Genomic DNA, 11,094 nt, shown 5'->3' with positions numbered 1-11,094 from the left:
TTCGTGACATAGTCCAGCTGTCCACAATTTGGAAGGTTCATAAACTCCAAATCCTGTCACCCTTGTTGCTTTTCAGTTCTTCCTAGAATGTGTTTGGAGTATTCACACTTTCCTCAGAGAGTAAATGAAGATAAGATAGGAAAGGCCTGACTTTTTCTGATGGGCAGGAGGAAACCAGAGGTGGGATAGTCATGGAATTTGTCTCATCACCCAATCTTCCCTGTCCCAGGTTGGGTTCTTCCAGAAGCAGATGAGAACCAAGATTCACATATAGGATGTTGATAAAAGGAAGCTCTTGGGGAAACACCTATTAAAGAAAGGGAACAGGACACACTGGGTAGAGGGAAAAGTCATTGCTTTGTACAGCCAAGGACAGCCTATGGTGACCTCAGAGGAACTTGAGGGCTGAAATGTTCCCTCAGAGCAGTACAGAATTAAGCTGCAATTGGCCAACCTTTATAGATACACCTTCATCAGTCACTGGTGTCCTTCATTCAGGGAAGGGCATGGCTTTGGACAGAGAGCTCTCTTTCAGCAGGACCCCTGGCAGCTGTAGCTGAAGCTTGAAGGAAGCTCCAGGTGGCTCATCACTGTGTACCACAGACACACACAGAACACAGTGTGAACCTCATGCCTCAGAGGCAGTTAGTAAGCCAGGGATCTGATCCAGGCCTCCTTCCATAGCATTTTTGAAATCTTGATTCCTTTGCCTATTTGGGAGATTCCCTGTCTGCATCTTCCACCTCAGGGAACCTAGGTTGAAGCTGATAGGCACAGACAGAATCTTCAGAAACCCAGACAATTAAGCCAGACTCTGTCTTTTAATACTTTTCTGGGCAGGCAATCTTGTCCTTAATGGGCTTTTCCAGGAGCACTAGATCATGTAGAGATTTTGCTGAAATGCCTGGAATCTGGCCCAAAAAAGGAAGCACCAGGAGAGGGACACACTCCACAGTACTTTGCTTCCTCACTTGGTGTCTGTGAACTTGGCATTCACAGCAGAGAACTCCTGGACTGGTGCATCTGAGTTCTCCAATTACAGTGCAGTGCTGTCCTCTGAGCCAATAAATAGGCTTAGTGTTCACATTGGAAGTAGAGCTGCCCACAAGGAAAGTTCAGCCATTTTCTCAGATGCAAGCTAAAGCTAGATGGCTTAACAATCACCCTCAACAGTACACAGGGAAAATGAGGTCAAGGGGATATCAGAGGCAGATGTGAAGGGAAGCAGAAGCGATCAGAGCTGAGCTTCTGGGATGGGAATGGGAAGGATACAGAGGCAGAGAGAACAGTATGATTTTCCTTCCCTGACAGCATAAGGGTGACCACACTAAACAGTTTTTTTTTTCTTTTCCTTCTGCTGATCTCAGACATTGCCAGGAACTTCAGGGTAGAATTAGAGCAACCTTCAATTGACAGTCCTGGAAGGACAGCTTTGGGCATGCCACCATAACAATAATGCCACTTTCTCAGTTAATATTTATCAGAATGCCAGGGGTTGTCTAAGACTGGAGTACGTCAGAAAACAGATAAGAGCCCATTTCCCCAGCCACCGGGCTATCATGTCACTGGACATGCACCTAGCATCTGAAAACTGAACCCCAGGTTTTGCTACATAATAGAGCTCCAACCTCAAGGTTAACAGAAGTCATCATTTCTCTTTTCTTTCTGCACACTATAACTCATGATGATCCCAGTCTGTTTGGGAGCAACTGTGTATGGTAGACCTGTGTTAGTGTTATTCAGATTTTACTACAACCTAGCTTACTCCTCCTGGCCTGCCCCCATGATCTGACTTTTGACTCCTTGCATCCCTTCTGAGTACTCCTCTGGAAATGTCTACTAGCTTCCTCTTACATCTGTGAGTGAACCAAGTTCTGTTCTTCTCCCATTCTCTCAGTGAACAGTCCCCTCCTTTCTCTGGTCAGTGATGACTGCATCATTTGGGTCTCAGTTTGAATATCACCTCTATGAAAAAGTCTGTAGAAAATCCCCAAATTAAACTATTGTTATCCTGACTGCCTTTAGAATTTGTTGAGTGGCAGATGAGTGAGTGAAGTGACTTATGCTTATTGTCTTGATGCCCCTGCTTAGGTTTGCAAAAACTAAATAAATAAAATGAAGAAGAAAAAGCTTTGTTCTACATTTGTATGCGATCCAGTCCATTATTTGCAGAGATTACATCTTGTCTGACATTTTATAATCTAAATATGCTCAACTCCCTCTGTGTTCTATTGCAAACCAAAGTATGAGCATTGTCTCTGTGCTCTCTGAAAGGTCCCTCTTGTAGTTAGTTATATTTGATTCAATTGATTGCCAACAGAATAAAATTTAATGCATGGAAGGAAGAAAATCTTTCACTCTGGTCAGCTGTGAAGGAGAGATGAGAGGAGACAATGACAGAAAATCAATACAGGGATAATCGCCAGGAGGAGCGTGGTGTAGGAAAGACTCATGCTTATGTCAGCCATGTCGCTGCTGCAAATGCCTCTAGATGTGTTACAAACCAGCCCTTTCCCAAGGAATATCAGAGTTCATGCTAAAATGGGTGTGAGTCTGGATGTAGTACTAATTTACTCTGAGTAACAACGGCTCGATGACATTTCCATTTCCATTGCTGCTGTTTCTACAATTGAAATCTTCCTGGTCTTTCTGGGCTTTTCATCTTACATATAGACTTTTAGAAAATATTGAATTTTAGGGATTCTCTCTCTCTCTATCTTCCCCCCTCTCTCTGTGTGTTTGTGTGTGTGTGTGTGTGTGTGTGTGTGCATGGCTGGAGATACAGATGTGTGTGTACCAGTGGAAGATGCCAGGGATCAACCTCAGATATCCTGTTTACCTTCATTTTTGAGAAGGTGACTCTCGGTTGGCCTGGAACTCAGGAAGTAGCCTGGATCCAATGGGTCCATCTGTCTCTGCCTCCTTGGTCCTGGGGTTATAAGCAGGAGTAAGCATGCCCAGCTTTTCTGCAAAGTGCTGGCGATTGAGCTCAGGTTCTCAGGCTTGCGCGGCAGCCCCTTACCAACAGAACCATGTTTACAGCCCCTGTTGGCATTCCTTATGTATTGGGCTTTTGGCTGCCTGTTTTAATTCCTTATGTAGCTGAGAGATTAATCTGCTAGATGATGAGCTAACAAATGTTTTTCCCCATTCTGTGGGTTGTTGCCTCCTCATTCTGTTGATAGTTTCCTTTTGGGTGCAGAACATTATTAGTTTTATATAATCCTGTTTAATTCTTTTTGCTTTTGGTTTGTGTGCTTGATATCTCACCCGTAATTTATTTCTAATCTGATGGCTGAAGACTTTCCTCTACATTAGTTTTCTAGTAGTTTCATGTTTCACCTTGAGGTCTCTTGCATATGGATATCCACCCCTTCTCTCTGCACTGAACAGTAGAGTCTATACTTTCTGTGGTGTGTGTACTTGGAACACTTTTCCAAACCTTAATCTTATAAATGAAGGGAATGGAGGTCACTGGAGGCTAGAAAGGAGAGTGGAAATAGAGGCTAGAAACATGTAAAAATATAGTTAGGTGGCAGGCATGAGTTCTAGTGTTCTGAAGCACAGTTCATAGGCCAAAGCATTTAAAATACAATTCAAACTCCTTGATATAGCCTCTAGGGCATGCCAACCTTCCCTTTTCTCTACAACCATCATAAGTCCATTGCAGACCAGGCCTCAGAGCCGTGCTACAGTAAACTAAGGGTTCTCGTCTATTCACATCACATGTTCCCCAAATTCAAGTCTCCATTTAAATCTTGTCTATGTCATTGAAGTTTTTTCCTGAAGACCCTTCATAAAGTCACTCCCAACTATTACTATAGTATATTACTAGTAATTTTCTGATTCTATCATGGCACTTTCTCTGCGTCCATATTAAACACTAAGTAGAAACTCTGATAGTCTTGTTTATTTGTACATTTCACTGGCTTTAGCTCTATTGCTCTCATTAAAATTCAGTCTCCAATGAGAACACAACAGAGCATTTTACAGTGACCAACACATACCATATGATTAACTCAGTGAATACATCCATATTTCACCTGCTTTCCTAAAAGACACGTACCAAAGACAACTGGTTGGCAGACTGATCACAGCCTTGCTGGTATGTATTCACTCAGTGTTCACTCACTCTGGAGAAAACACTGGCATATCATAGCTACACTTTCTTTGCGATGTTTTAAATGAAGAATTTACAAGTGGCTATGAATTGGTACTGGACGTTCTCTAGACTAATCTTAGTGGGGGAAGATTAATTTCTCACCTCCTCAACTCAGCTGCTTATTAGGGCAGGTTTGGGGTCAGTAAGATAATAAAGTGTGGTGAACATGGAGGTGACTCACTCAAAGAAACCACTACCTCGAATGTGGAGGGCCAACAACCCCAGATGCAGCACCGCTGGTGCCACTGTGACATCATCGTGTGGATTCGCCGGCTGTTTCAGCAAAGGATTGGTCACAGGAAAGGGCTCAAAGCCTTATCTTTTGTTTTTGATGCAACCTCATGGATGGATGCCACATTGGCTTTCCCAAAACCTTCCTCAAACTTCAGTATGGCTTGATGCTTTTACTCCATGTCCTGTTTGCTTTTGTTTGTTTCTCAACAAGCTAGAGGAGGGAACCTCAACTGAAAAAAATACCTTCTTAAGATTGTCCTGTGGGCAAGACTGGGACATTGTTTTGATTAGTGATTGAAACAGGAGGCCTAGTTGATTATGGGAGGTGCAACCCTTGGGTAGGATGTCTTGAAACATGCAAGGAAGTGGACTGAGCCATCCAGGAGGAGCCAGGCAGTAAGCAGTGCTTTTTTATGGCTTCTGCTTCATTTCCTGCCTCCAGGTTCCTGCCTTAAGTGTCTGCTTTACCTTCCTATGACCAGGGATCTAAAATCAAATAAACTCTTCCCCAGGTTGCTTTTGGTAATCATATTTATTATAGCAAAAGACACCCAATTAAGATAGTCCCAAACTTGATTCTCTTCTTCACAAGTGTCTGACCCACATAGATCTAAATGTTTTCTCCACTATATCCTGCTCAACCACTGGCTGATTTTTCTAATAAACCTTCTGTATAGGACTCCAACTGACACAAGAAGCCTCTTTTGGGATAAATCAATCACAGATTCAAACGCAAATATAAGTCTTCATAAGTAATCCATGTGTAAATGGAAGATTCTTAACATTTAAGCTTCCTTAGCTTCACAATAAATCATCTTCTGAAATAAAATCTCAACCATGTTTTATTCTTCTTTTCTTCCTTCCTTTTTCTTTTCTTTGTTTGTTTGTTTGTTTCTTTCTTTCTGTCTTTTTTCAGGGTCACTCTATGTAGCCTACTTTTAGACCAGGATGGCCTCAAAAACATCTGCATGCCTCTGTTTCCCCAAGTGCTGGATTAAAGACATGTAGCACCACACCCAGAGACTTTCTAGCTGTGACTGTACAGTAAGGGCCTCTGAAAAATACTGATGTTGTTTCCCATCCACGTCTTAGATGACTTGAGTTTCAGCACACCAAGCCTCAAGAACCCCAGGTCTTCATGGCTTGAGGGCAGCTCACCTTAGAAGAAATTCTCATTCCTAGCTTTGTTCTTTTGCAGGTATTACAGATCTAGACATCAGTATTTCTTCTGCCCAGAGCACCTGGGCAGCAAGACCTGCTCTAGCCACAGTTTTCTATATAGACCTAAAAAGCAAGGTCTTATTACCTATTTTTCATAACCAAGTGCAACAATGAATATTAAACATACTGAGGGCCTATGGAAATGTCAATAAAGTGTCTGCTTTGCAAGCATATGGACCTGAGTTCGAATCCCCAGCACCCATATAAAAGCTAGGTGTGGTTACGAATCTTTAATGCTAGTGTTGGAGAAGGCAGAGATAGGCAGGTCCTCAGAGCTTACCAGCCAACACGTCCACAAAATTGGGGAGCTCCAGGGCCAGTGAAAAAACCTGTCTCAAAAGTTAAGGTGGAGAATGAAGACATAAGATACCCATAAGACATCCACCTCTGGCCTCAACAGAGCCTCATACATATGCACAGGTTTACTTCCATGCTCACGTGGACCACAGATGCGCAGTTTCTGAAATTACTCTGAGTTGCAATGACGCTTATGCGCTGTGTATCTTGCCAGATACAAGTCTAAGAGCATGAAGCTGGATTGATGATCTCAGTTAAGGATGTATTCCCAGTCTTGGTCACTTAACTTGTTGAGAATATAAACTGTCAGGAGGCAGGCGCCATCTCTTCTTGTTTATGTGTTTGATAAAGGTAGTTATCTTGGTTATATTCTTATAATATCTCACAATGGAAGACATTCATTTTCCCAGCTAGACTCATTATTCAATCATCTCGGGTATTTGCCCATGCATCAGGGGTTCCATCAAAATTGCAGATGTCTCCATCTCAATGAACAAGCAGAAAGTTTGAGGCATGGGGAGGGATGGCGTAAGTGCCTGCATTTCTCACAACCACCTCAAGTAACCATCACATAAGCCGAGGGGTACTCTCTTAATGTCATGACTGGAGGCTGAACTTACGCCTAGGTACATGATAACGTCTTCCACTTTCCTGTGTTGGCCTCATTTCATCACACATCTGGTTTAGTCTCGGATTCATCCCTCTCTAAATAAACACATGATTGAAAATTAGTCATCAAGAGATTTTGCACATTGCAGTGAAAATATTTTTCCGTGTGAACACGAATGAAAGATTTACAGGAGCATGGACACTTTACTATTGCCGATCCCATGACAGGAAGTGTCCTCAGTCTCCTGGAGACCATTAGCTGCCTATAGGCAATCAGAAAGGGGCAGCTTTGTGAGCCAGAGATGTATGTCTGTGCTTGTACAGATGGCATTGTCCCTGAAAGGTAGAGTTCATTGGGCAGTGACTGGGGCCACCAAATGAAATGGTGCCTATTATTGTGTCATTTCACAACAGATTGGCTTTACCCAGTCACTGCTAATCCTAATAAGGCAGGGGCCATACATCTCCCGACAGCCATCGAGATAAACTTAGTTCTTCCACAAACAGAACACCAAGCTATGAATAGTTTGTCCATAATGCTTTGGGTCATGAGTAGTCTTCATCTCTTTTCAAGCTAGCCTCCGTAAGCACAGAGAAGATATGAGCAATCAGGATCATACACTTCAAGAAAATAAATACTGGAATCTGCTGATCAACTGCTTCACCAAAGTCAAGATATTTATCTTTCCTTTCCTTCCCCAGAAACTCACCTGCATTTTGAGCATTTGAATCACCTAGAGATTGAAGTAAAATGGTCTAGTCATAGAGACTGATTAGAGCAATATTGGAATTGATACATAAATTCATGCCATAAGCTATTGATTGTATTAAATGTTGGTGGCTTCCAAATGAACGAGACATTATTTTATTATGAACATACAGTGGCACAACAATGGGTAATGTTGGCTTTGAATGTGTTGCTGATACATTTCTAAAGTAGGTTGTTTATCCCACCCAAACCTCAGTTTGCTCTTCTGTAAAACGGAAATGATGAGAACACTTGCCTGGTAGATTTCTTGTGAGAATTTAAATGGCAAGGTATGTGACTGTGTTTTGACAGTGTTTAGTGCAATGCGAGTACTCAGAAGAGTACTATCATTGTATTTTTATTTGCTAACATTAACCAGCTAAGTAAACTTCCCAAACTGTAGGCACCCATTGGAAGGGGTTAACAGTTCTCTTACATCATAATCCCAAAGCATACATGGCAGCTTGGATGCAATAATAACTCCTCAGACCTAGGTAATTTGCCATCAGGGAGCTCAGAAAGATAATACTTAATGAGAAAATGCACAACCAGTCTGCATGTGTTCTTTTTAGAGCCTGCCGAATTCACAAGAGACAAAAGCTGGCTCAATAGAAAAGTGTTTGGGGAGGTAAAAACTGCAGCATGAAAGCTCCTGGCAGAATAAGCAGCTTCCCCTTCGCTGGGGCCACATCCCCTACGTCGCCTCTAAAACCCTGCCAGAGCTCCAGTCGCTAGGAAAGAAACCTCATCCCCTGTCAATAGAAAAGAGTGTTCTGGAAATCTTGACTAAACTGTATTGGCTTCTTTTTTAGTATCTTTGGTGTTTTCAATTACATTTCCAAAATAGAAGCTCAAATTGCTAGAGGGAACATCTAAAACAAGAAAGCTGTGTTCTAAGTGATTTTCTTAATCAAGAATGAGGAAAGAGAAAACTCATTGACATAAAGCAAAGCCCAGTGACAAACTGCCTGTTCTGTTCAAAGATCCAGAGGAAAATTACTTGGGTCAAATTAATGAGGACATAAAAACATTAACTAGTCAACCACAATGTAAAGAACATCTATTTTGTCTATCTAGCCAGGCTCATTTTTTTTAATGTTTGTTTTATCTAAATACCTTGAGCAGCATAGGGGAGAAACCAAGGTATGTCTTTTTAGTGATGTCACCCCACTGTACCAGCATATGTGTGTGTGTGTGTGTGTGTGTGTGTGTGTGTGTGAGCTACTAAAATATATTAAATGAACAGTGCTTTTGATTTTTTCCATGTCAAGGGAGCTCAATATTTCTATTACAGATTAGACTGCACAACAATTGCTCAGAAAGAATTTGTGGAATACCTTGAAAAGAAAAGGAGAGGATGTGGTTCAGACAAGGAAAAAAAAATCAATGATGCAGAACCTCCAAAGGATTAGCCAAGGGATGAGGAAACTGGGAAGTATGTCTCATGTCATTGAGAGTGTCACATCCCAGAGACATCTCAGTACTCTGTGCCTCTCCCAGGCTTCTACACACAGCACAGGACCTTAGAGCAGAGCCTCTGTGCAGATGGCATCTTTGAAACAACTGGAGGTGGTGCTGACTTCTGACCTTGTGTGTTAGTAGCTGGGTAGCAAGCCCATCCTGGAGGGGATAACTAGTCAGCCATTCGCCGGTATGTGGTAGATGCTATAATCTGTTCCTCTCTAGTGAGAGGACAAGACCAAGGACAAGACCCAGAGAAGCAGTTCTTTCTTGGCTTAGTGAAGCAGAGAATCTCTGGATGTGCAAAGAAAGACCCCACATTTCACTTGGATGTGGTAATGAAAGACATGATCTATTCTTTACAGTTAAAAAAAGAAGGGTGTTTGTTCAAACTAAAAAACAAACAAACAAAAACAAAACAAAAAACCTGTAAAAATAGAAGTTTTAACCTGAATTATGATGCCAGACGCTTAAACTATTAAAGTATTTATTTTGTAGTTTAAGATACAGATATTAAATCTGAAATCACCTGTTCGTAAACAATCCTCTCACTAGTATGTATCACTCTCCACTCTCGGCAGACAAACACACATTCACAGCCAACAGTACGTGTTTGTCCAGTGGACGAAAGCCCGAGTTCTCTGCCTTAGTTAAAGCAAAAGCACAGTGTACTTAGTGACAAGATTGCAGAGCATAGACATAGCCCAGAAACCATGGAAAAAACACCCAACAGAGACTTGGAGTTCCTTGAAAACATGACACGTTAAGGATTTAAGGTCAGGTATAATAGTGAGCAGCTTTAATTCCAGCTCTTAGGGAGGAGAGTGGCAGAGGCAGGGGGATCTCTGAGTTTAAGGCCAGCTTGTTCTACATAGTAAACTCCAGGACACCCAGTGATACATAGTGAGGCCCTGTATTTAAAAACACACACACACACACACACACACACACACACAAACAAAAGAACAACAAAAGAGCACAGAACTGGGGCCTTTCCTCTGACCCCAGAAACTACCTTATCTGTCCAAGTTATACTTTATATACTTCCTTCTAATTTTTATACTGATCAGTGCAATGATCTCATGTGAACTGAATCAAGTGAGCAAGAGTCATACCCAGCACTGAGCATGTGTGTACATCCATAGTTCGTCTCTAACTTTTACCAAATGCCCTCATACAGCTTACAGTCTCAATATGCTCACCACACCAAAAGAGGTTTCATGAAAGTCAGAGAATACAAACTAAGTTCCAGTTGTGGTTCATACAAAACAAAAAGAAAGACACACATCTGTCTGGAAGGTTAAACACAGCAGAAATTGTGAACACTGCCCATTAAAAAAACAAAACAAACCAAACCACACACACACACACACACACACACACACACACACACATACAAAACAAAACTGAAACCTATAAGTCTGAAAGATAAAATGAACTCCTTTAATTTCTTTTAATAATACCTACCAAAAGCTTAAAATTGTCTCATAGTAAAGGAGAAAAGGGACATATGTGTATATATTCATATATTCCTTTATTCTAGGATTAAGACACACACATATGTCCCCTTTCTATTTATAATATATACATACATACATACATACATACAAACATATATATTATAATCTTCTTAATCCTCGAATAAAGGACTAGGCCATTCCAGTTCAATGGATGAGCAAGCTGAGATTCAGGCAGGCTGAACAGTTTGTTTCACATCAAACCGTAGTAAGTGGAGGAGCCAGTATTTAAACCCAGGGATTAGCTCTAGAATGTAGGTTCTTGCTAGGATTCCCTGTCATCACTGTGTTTGTGTGGTGTGTGTGCAGCGAATACATATAATTGACTAATCATATCAAGTGAAGAATTACCATATTTTCTAGAGGAGAATTGTTCTTATACCCATAAAGATGTGGGCATAGACTCTCCAAACTGCAAGCAAGGAGTGCAGCTCTGGCCAGCCTTGGAAACAGAGGCCTCCTTGCTCTCTGCACCCACAGTATCTCTATCTTCTTAGGGTGCTTCATGCTGCCAGAACTAGTGATTCTGGACAAGCAATGGAAACCAGGATGGATAATAACATCCGCTTTCTTTACTGTTCAGGAAATGCATTATGCTTTTAGTTGAAAACTTGGAGATGCTTAATGTTAAATGTGCAGCCTCTTTGAGTTGACTTAACTCTCATCGAACTTCAGGGGAGAAATGACAAAAGAAGGCTTTAAATATTCTGACCACAGACACTCATGTGTTTCTATCCAGTTTTATGACTGTCACAAATATGAATGATACTTAAGACCATAGGATGCTTTTTTGTGCATTTCTTGCATGCCTGAACTTTGTCCAAAATCTCATTTTTTACTCTGTT

The sequence above is a fragment of the Psammomys obesus genome, unplaced genomic scaffold, assembly GCF_907164565.1.
Source record: "Psammomys obesus unplaced genomic scaffold, mPsaObe1.curated_primary_1811, whole genome shotgun sequence".
Classification (NCBI taxonomy): domain Eukaryota; kingdom Metazoa; phylum Chordata; class Mammalia; order Rodentia; family Muridae; genus Psammomys; species Psammomys obesus.
Note: the sequence above shows the minus strand (reverse complement) of the source record.